This window comes from Cryptomeria japonica, chromosome 7 (genome assembly GCF_030272615.1).
Source record: "Cryptomeria japonica chromosome 7, Sugi_1.0, whole genome shotgun sequence".
Taxonomy (NCBI): Eukaryota; Viridiplantae; Streptophyta; class Pinopsida; order Cupressales; family Cupressaceae; genus Cryptomeria; species Cryptomeria japonica.
Window position 1 is genome coordinate 219122352 of NC_081411.1, and position 10462 is coordinate 219132813.

Below are 10462 nucleotides of genomic sequence, written 5' to 3' on the forward strand. Positions count from 1 at the left end.
TTAATTTCAATTACTTTTAGGGATTAATTAAGTTTAGGATTAGGGTTCAATTTGGTCTAATTTAGGATTAAGTTTAGAGTTAGGTTTCAATTTAGTTTAATATTAAATTAGGTTAAGTGAACTAGGTTCAATTTGGTTTAATTTAAGGAGTAAGGTTTATGGTTAGGGTTCAATTTTCTTGAATATTAGGTTTAGGGTCCAAATTTGTTCAGGTTAAGGTTCATGCTTCAATCTATTATAATTTTTTATTAAGATAAGTCATAGGGTATAATTTTGTTTAGAGTTGGGATATGGTTAGGTTATGAAAAGACATAAGAAAAGATTTGAATAATTAAAATAATTAAACTAATTAAAATAATTGAAATATTTTAGGAAATGGTTCAACAATTGAAGTTTGAAATAATGTAGGAACCATGGTACACTTATCTATTTAATAGAAGAGTTTGTTTATCACATCTTAATTGAAAATAATTATTTTCAATAATTTAAAAAAACAAAAAACAAATGTACCTACACATTTTGAGTAATGTTGAATTTAAGGCTTGTCACTTTTGATTCCTAATATCAAATATTATACAAAGTGCAAATGCATATATTTTAAGAAGTCATGTGAAATTCTTACATATAGCATCTATCATAATTATTGTCAACATAAAATTATTCTAACAACATATTCATACTTAGCTACATGAACTAAAACTAAAGTGGAAGAACAAGAGAAAAAAATTACACTTTAATAAATGAAATGCAATCTAAAATTATTAAAATTCTCTTCACATTATAACAAAAAAAAAAATGACTAAGAGTAATATATTAAAATTTACCTTTAATTTATTTAAAAGAACCAAAGGTTTCCTTCCCTTAACTCTTACCAATCCAAACATTTTAATCGTAAGATATACTTCTCAAAATTAGAAAACCCTATTTTAGATGAAACTTTTGGTCTACTTGCTTGGATAAAGGGGAAAAATGTACACACTTGTTTATCATATTTTTGTAACAATTAAATAAAAATATTCTTAACTAAGTTTCTTTATTAGATCTATTTGGTCTTATGTATTTACATCTTATCCAACATAATACCCTTAGGAGCAAAGTAGGTGTCGAACCTAATTTACTTTTTTTTTTTTAAATCAACCATGACCTATCACAACTCTAAATATTTGAATACTAGTGATTTGTTTATCTTGGATTTGTGCTACAATTTTTTTCCTAGGCCATAAAAAAACTATAGATCTGAAAGAAAGAATGCTACCATGATTTTTCTCTAGTAATCTTCTATTGTTATGTATTTACTCATATATACATTTATTTATCAAAAGAAAAATTAAAAAATAATTCCAATAATACCCATTCCCTTAATAATGTGAATTTGAGTTAAATATCTATCACCCACGCCCATTAAAAAAGAAAATGTCACTTAAATGAGTAGATAGAAACTAGTGCTCCTAAATATAAAAGGATGCACATTTTAAGCTTAGCAATGATAATGCTAATAGCTTAGTTTTTTTATTATTTTTGATGAAATAGATAATTACATATTTGGTGATGAATGGATAAATCAAATATGTATATGAAAAAGTTTTAAGAGATTGATGGATAACAACGAGAGTAAATGAATTAGGTGTAAATGATAGGAGATTAGGTGATAAGGTTACAGGGAAATGAAGGAAAGAGTTAGGTGATAATATTCTAAAGAAATGAAGAAATCAATTAGGTGATAAGGTTACATGAAATGAAAGAATGAATTAAGTGATGATTAGATGAAGACAATAATATTTAAATATCATAGTAAATAAATAATAAAAAGTATCTATTATCATTATTGTTGACATAGAAAAAATATCTATTTCGCATACCCTTTAAAAAATAAAATACTACTTATTGAGTAATAGCTAATGTTTTGATGGAAACTAGTATTCCATAATATAGAATCATTAAATGATGTATTTGAAAAGGTCTATGCGATGAACGAATAATAAGATCATACATAATGACTGATTGAATGAGGTGATAATGAGAAGGATTGGGTGATAAGGCTAGAGGAAAATGAAGGAAAGAATTAGGTAATAAGTTTCTAGGAAATGAAAAATAAATTAGGTGATAAGATTTTAAGAAATAAAAAAAGAATTAGGTGAAACAAATGATTAGGTGAATACAGTTAATTAAGCATCTACAACACTGAATAAAATTAAAAATCTTAGAGTCATAATTTCAATAATTATTTTTTAATTATTTGTTATTATGTCTAGAAATTTGCTTCAACGAATTGAGGCAAAGCATGCTCGCTGTTGGAGATTTAGAAGCGTGAAGTTGTGGGTTGTGTGAAAGGGCAAACAACATATTTACCAGTCCCTATGGCAAGAATGGGGGAGTCCAATACCAGTCCAGATTTCATGAAGCATGAATTGGGGAATCCAATACCATCTGGTTGGAATTTACCCTCTGCGAAGGAAGTGAAGGACAATTTAACATTAATGAAGGCAAAAATAAAGCTTAAGCAGGATGAAAAAATAATCTTTCCCGAAGGATGGGGAAATCTGGAAAGCGAGACGAAAGAGACGATACCAATCAGCCATAAAATGCATGTGGTGCTAATTGGCGGAGCCCCTAAGTTCCTGAAAAAGAAAAAGAAAGAGACGATACCATTCGGCTGGCGTATTGCATGTCTGAAGGAAGCGATAGATTATCTTGACACGGTTAAACAAATCATTGGAAATGATAAAACCGTATCTGTTGCGGACGGATGGGTAGATTCCAACGGTGGACTGGCGCATGATGAAAAGAGCGGCAAAAGCCATGTTCTGCTTATTAAGACACGTCCTAAAAAATAGAGAGGTTAAAAAAAGGTCTATTTAAAGAACAGTTTTTAAAAGTGTTAAATATTTAAAATTGATTTTCTCTAAGTTTAATATGTTGCTTAGTGTGTGGCTTAGGACTGACTGTTTTGTTTCATGTTCTTGTCATATGATAATGATAGTCATGTTATCAAAATAGTTTGATAAAATTCATATTGTAATGAATGTAATAAAAAGTCATTCTTCTGGTTTCCTTTGGATAGTTATTGATAAAACATAAAGAACTGAATATGTTATTGATATTAAACTGCAAGAGTTACAATTTATAATTATTGCTGTAGATTAACAGCTTCCACAGTTGGCTCAACTGATTGCTAAACTAACTCTTATAATGGATGTTGCAACATAACTGAAACACACCTGAGATACATGGTTTAGTTTTTTCATTATTCTTGACATTCAGGCTTATAAATAAACTACACTAATATTCATTAAGATTACAATATATAATTTTCATCTGCTCAATTGTTCTTGCTGACGGTCATTGAACAATCCAACCATTTCTTTAACTTGACAACCATTTCTTTGTTGCCTGCCAATAATTTGCCAATAAAGTAGGATCAGTTGATTTCCCCTAGAAAGGATCATTTGATATCCTTTAAATATTTCTATTGGAACTATCTTATACATTAATTCTGTTAACGAATTTACAAAATTCCAACCGAGCCATTACAAATCATATTGAATGCATGGAAGGCCTTGTGCTTCAAAATTAATCAAGCACAAAATTTTGCTTCATTTATTCATTTTGAGAATTTAACTTCTACAGAAGCACATCAGTTGAACAAACAAGTCTTGGTATAACTGGTTAAAGTGTCTGTGATTTGTGAATTCATATCCTCATTTATTCGATAGCCTTCAACACTTAGATCAGATATATTGGCTTCCACGATCTATTTTGCAACTTTCAATTATACTATTCAATTATACTATTCACATCATATCCGCCCATATCAAAATTTGTCATATTATTAAGGCCTCTTAATTTGATGGCAACAATGTTGTATGCCTTAACAACCTCTTCTTGTGTACTTATCAAATTAACTCAATCAAGTGAGAATATGAAATGAAAAAAAAACTAATGTCTCATGAAATGGGAAAAACACTAATATCTCAATGGTTTCCTTTGAAGAGTTATCTTATAAAAATATAATGCCATAAAATTAAACCATAAAGGAATCGTTGTCATATACACAAAAAGAGAGAAAACTTATTAAATGTTTCTAAATATAGATTTTTGTTGCCAGCTACTCTTCCAATTCTAGTCTGCCACCTTCCATGCTGGTGATGTCTGTTATCTATGATCAATACAAAACCAGTGGCAATCAGATCATATCCATTAATGAAGCTTACAAAGAGTAAAAATTATGTGATAGTTGTTGCCTATTTATTCCCTTTGAGTCAACAATGGCTCAGCAAGGTCCTAGGTTTGCTTAGTTAAATTTTAAAGAGTTTTAATTATATAAGGAATCAAAATTCTAAGTCAAGAATTTTGATGGCTCAACCAGACAAGTTACGGTTTTAAAACTCTCTCTCGGATAATGCGAAAGATTTTAAAATTTAATTCTCCACATTGAAATAGGTAAAAGAAAAGTCTTTTGTGCATGAAGACAAGTCATGGTCATTCTTTCAAACCCATGTATGACAGTGTAATGCCTAGACAAAGAGACACAAAGCAGTACAACAATAACAACAAGCAATCAGTATATAGTAAAAAGAATTAGTGAAAAGGTTCTTAGACATTCACAATCATGAATAACAGTCCAAAGCATATCAAAAGGACCATTCATAGCCAATAGTATCAATAGAAGACTTGACACAGAAGAAAGCAACAATGTAGAGAGCAGTGTTGCTTTAAAAAATGATGCAGTCGTAGAGAAAGTCAAAACAATCTCGTGTCAAAGATAAAGGAGTCTAGGTGTATACAACATTCTTGAAGCCAACTACAAAACATGATATTTTGTTTGTTTTAAAAATGTAGCCTACACAAAAGGCAATGTTGTTACTACAATAAGGGTCAACAAATCAATACAAATACAATGCCATGAAGGGGCAACTTGACAGTTGAAGCAATGATAGTCATATTACACAGACCATTAGAAAATAGTTTCTGTAAAGTTGTGACAGTAATAGAGGCATACATGAGACATAATGGCTTTATCAAAGGTACCTATTAATGCCTCGGGATTAGGCACACCATCAAGAACATCTAGCAAAATCCTAGGGGAATCAAAGACTCCTTCCATTGTAAATGTCAAATTCAAGGAAAATCTATTGTTCATGAATTGAGATGAACAAAATTAGCAACTTTTAGAAGCCATTCATTGCAAACTAGAGTGACATATCACCTAATATAAGTGTTTGACAACCTTAAAGCGGTAGTATAAGCAACAAGAATAGTAAGGGTAGCATCAAGGAGGCTATAAGGATCTAAGACAACAATGACCTATGCATAAGAGAACATGTTACAAGTTACTGAATCAAACCTTTAAGGTTTGATAAGAATAAATGGTAAAATACTGGGTACAAGCAACATGAGATGAGCATAAGACATCAACAATAATCAGCATAAAAAATCAGTAAAAAAAGAGTAGAGTCAAAAGAAGCTACATGATACAAAGGCATTGATGCTCATGCAAATGGTATTGATGCCAACTCGGTCATATTGGCCCTCATAGGACAACTATAGTATTCAAAGTCATCAAGAGCACCTTGCAACGAGATAATGACAATCAATATAAGCAAATGGCGACAGAGCATCATCAAGGATAGAGAGGAAGAAATCACCAAGTATTTTGAAAATTAAGATAAAGAACCACGTTAAGGAGAAATATTGATCACTACTCATTATGTTGCTAATGTGCAACAAGTATGCAAGCAAATAACAATTACATACTATAATGAAAGTGACATACATGGTCACCACAACCAATGAATGAAAGAAACGTGAAGATAGTGAATAGTCACAGTGCTAAGAAATAGCAAGGTCAGATTACAGAGCCAAAAAAGGAAGACAAAATAGATGTGTATATGACAACATTAAAGGAGTAGATCTGCAATAAAATATAGACAAGACAGTCCATTGAAAATCAGTAGCCAAAGCCAAGGTAATCAAATGGAGGAAAAGACAAAAATAAACAATCCATTCATTGGACAAAGATAGTCCTAGGTCTAAGCATGAAGACAACATCGGAGATCAATTGCAGCATTCAAAGAATGGTGACAGTCTTTTAATGACAAAGGATTAGAAGAGGATTGGAGTTTTAATCATCCAATGATGACTATGACAAAAAGGTATCCAAGTACAGTCTTAGAAGTAAAGATAATCAACCAAACATAAGTGAACGAGCGTTTGTTGTAGCATTTAAGGAAAGTCACATCATCATATGCAATACAACAAAGAACCAACTCTCATAGATATGAAAGACAAGGCAACCATCATTAAGACACAGTAACAAGTGACAGACATTAGAATAAGAGAATATATAACAATGCAGCATCAAGGTCAGTGACAGGGGAGAAAAGAGAGACAAGAGGCTACGCCTAATGAAGCCTAACCTGGGCATTAAGATCAGATTACAAAGCCTTGAGAAGGAACAGTTCTACGTATTTATTTTCTCCTTCACCTTGCTAGTTTTTTATGCCCTTTCTTGTATGGTACACATTTTGGAGATGGTTCTTACATATAGCTATTAAAGAATGCGTTAATGTAATCCTTGAGAGGAGTCCCAAGAATGAGCATAAAGGATAGCAAGATACCAAGCAAAACCAAGACATGGAAAGTTCATTACCTTCTTTCAAAGAAACATAAAGAATTGGTCTTCATTGGAGTTACAACAGTCAAATGATCCTGACAGTAACTAACAACAAAAGAGAGAAGTCCTAGAGACATCAATGCAAAGGAATGAGGCATGTCTAGAAGGTTGTGGTCATAGTGAAGTCAATATCTTATCCCATAGGACCATCAATAGGAATCTACAAAGAAGACAATAAACAGTGAATGTATGAAATAAGAAAGGGACTGTGTATGAGGAAAGGCAATCCTCTCAAGGTGGTGAAGATGTAGTCTCAAGAGAATCAATGGTAACAGCTGAGAGAACTATGCACAAGCCTCATACCATTGTATAGACACAACAAGGGATGAATGCAATAGTCATGAGCAATGTCTAAAAGATAAAAAAAAGGAGTTACAGTCCAAAGGAGATATCATGAACATTATATAAAATCTGATGCAAGTGTGTTTTTTACATTTTCTCAATGAAGGATAAGCAATTGATAAAAAATGTAAATGTGTGACATTTTTCTTTAAGGAGCTATGGCTATTTCAAGAAATGCAAGCTAGTGGTATGTATCAATCCTAGATCTGATAGATAACAGAGAAATGATGGCTAAAAGATGAGAGTAAGATAAGTATGAATCTACAATGACACAAGAATTCAGTTAAAAAATATCACTGATCCCTTCATGAGGTCAATGACACGTGTGTAGATTTTACAAAGATGAACCTTTATTAGAGAAATATTGTCTTCAAACCCAATACAAGAACCATGAAATGATAAGTCGCAATGGAGCAAGGAAGGTAATTACAGTCATAGTACTATAACTACCTTTGGCATAGTATCATTAGAATAGTTCAAAGTCATAGAAGCAATGTCTAATAACAACCCTACCTAGTCATGACCATCAAAGGGAAATGATTAATCATTTAGTTAGCAAACCCCCACAATCATGAATGAAACCAAAGGAATGTTTTATAACCACAAGTCACCATGGTGAAAATTACATGCGTGAAAGATGGAAAATAACAGTCCCAGATCAACACAGTAATAAACTCATTGCAAGCACTGTCAAAAATATCAAAGGGATTTGATGAGTAGGCCCTAGTATCATGGGTGTAAAGTTTCCTAACATTCTAGGTTAAAGACATAGTGAAAAATGGGAAAAGGATTGACCATCATGATAGTCAAAGGTTCAAGTCACTCCACCCTTTAAGGGACTCAAGATTGTTAAGAGTCAAAAATTAAGAAATGAAAATGATAATATATGATAGGGAAAAAGAGAGTTTAAGAATAAGGGCCAAGGGTACTATCAGACATTAGATAAGGAATAGTGAGCAACAAAATATATTAGATAGCAAGAGCATGAATGGCAGACAAAGATAAACAATGATACAAGGGAAGATGGTCATTTCTTAATTACTTGACAGGGACCACAAGAATAAGAGGGTATCAACAAAAGATTGTTACCATTTCTTAGATGAAAATCATACAAGTGCAACCAATATATTAGGAGTATTTCTCAACATTGTTCTTAGTCATAGTCATAAACATGTATAGAGAAATGAAAGAAGCTCAATCAGTTAGGCATGGAAACTAAATACATAGTCCAAAGCACAAAAGAATAATGGAAATGACATGACTATGGTAGGTGAACTGAATATGCTGTCGAAGGATGAAAGGATGGTCAAAAGAAAAAGAGAAAAGACTCTGGTAATCATCTTTAATGATATAAAATAGTCAAAAAGAGATATCATCATAGCAGTCCATAACAGTCATCAACACAAGGCAGTAATTAAACAAGAAAGGACCAACATACTCAACAAGACAAGAATCTAATCAAAACTCAAAAGCCACAAGTGGACAATACAAAGAAAGATCACACAGCCAAGGTAAGAGTAAAATATATGAGAAAATTATTTGAAACCAACAACTAAGACTGTCAAAACAAAGATCGAGACCTTAAAGGCATCTTTGCATCATTAGGACATTAATGAAGTAGCTTGAGTACCATTACCATAAAGTATACAAATGCAAGGGGAAATTCATGCATTTGATTGCAAAGGAAGGTGAGTTGTAATGGTATTGATACAACATAATCTGTTCAATACAATTTATGACACTCCTTTTCCATTAGGATATGGATAAGAACAATGCATGAAAGAAAGGTGGTGACTGTATTAGGCTACAAGGACAATCACATTGTTGTTTGAAAAATGTCATGATAGTATTAGGTAAAAAAGATCAGTCTATTATGAGGAAACTTTAAAGTAATTATTGGATAAAAAGATAAAGAGTCTATGCTTAAAAAAAGGCTAACTTATTGAGAAACACTAGTATGAGCAATAAGGCTCCCCTTCGATGCAACTATGATGTCTTATTGACATGAACAACATAAAGGGGTTGTGACACTCTAACTTGTACTTAGAGAATGTGAGACTGGTGGTCTTGATTAACACTACCATAAGCACCAAAAAAGAACATGTTATTTTTTAAGAAGGTTAAGAAGGAAAATTTTAGGAGGAAGCATCGTTGAGAAGATCACTGTCATTGATAATGCCAATCTTAGTAATATGTTTAAAACATTAATCATTATGAAAATGGTGGGCAAAGCTCAAGACAGTCTAAGAAAAGATTGCATGTTCTAAGTCAGAATACGAGTGTGAGTAAGGTTCTCAAGGATGGATTGGAGTTCTTACCCTTTCATTCATAATTTCCTAATCAGTACACAAAGACCTCTAACCAGTTGCACTATGCCCATGGGAGGCAGGAAAACAATGATCTTACTAATCAATAGATCCTTGATAAGTAGGATGATAGAGAACATGTGATTAAGAAGCATCTTTTTAGTAGATTTTTTTTTTAATCTAGAGATCACGGTGGCACAAAACATGTGATGATATGTAGCATGATAAAATTTCTTTACACAACCATGTTATCTAGAGCTACAGGTGTAGACATTTGTCAGGTCTGAGCTCCATAAGGCACCACAAAATTAAGGTGATTAGGGAATCAAGTCTGTATCTGAAAAAAAATCCTTTGATAAATCCTATATAAAGAAGAAGAGAGCTCCGCAAAATCTTTTGTATGGAGGGCCTATTCCACTGAAGAAGCAGTAGGTGGAGACTAATCAAGTATCGAAGATGGAAATATGCACACAGAAAATCAAAGAAAAAGAGTTGTCTATAATCCCTTCACAATTCTCAGTGCTAAGATGGCTAAGGTTATCTTATCCATCAACTTGAATTCTCTAGTTCACTAGTTCATGGTGTGGGGACTCAAGTAGGTTTTGTGGACATTTTTATAAGATCAATGAAGGTATTGAAGAACAATCAGAGATGGTGGATTAAAAGGTAATATTCTCTACTACAAATGAGAAACCCAATGAAGACACTAAAGTTCCTCCAAGTGAAAAGGAGACATAGTGGTATTGACAAAAACAATTAAGAAAGAAAAGAGTCCTAGATATAAAGTCTATTATTCTATGAACATGTCAATCCAAAAGCATATGCACCTAGATGAAGTATGTGGCATTAATTAAGCATTTTGAGCAATGCTCCTTGTTTTTTGTAATGCTTGGATCTATTCCTTTTTCCAAAACTTATTGCAAATATTTACTTTGTAAGAAAATAATTCAGGTTACTTGAGATTAACACCAAAACAGATGGTTGTATAATTCCTCTATTGAGCATTGCAATATGATAGTGAAACTTGGAATGTATACCTACAAGGAAATATGAATTTTGTCTCTTTTATCCCCATAAAAAACTACAAATAAATCCAAAAAAATTACATAAATTACATTTCATATTTGAGATGAATAAACTA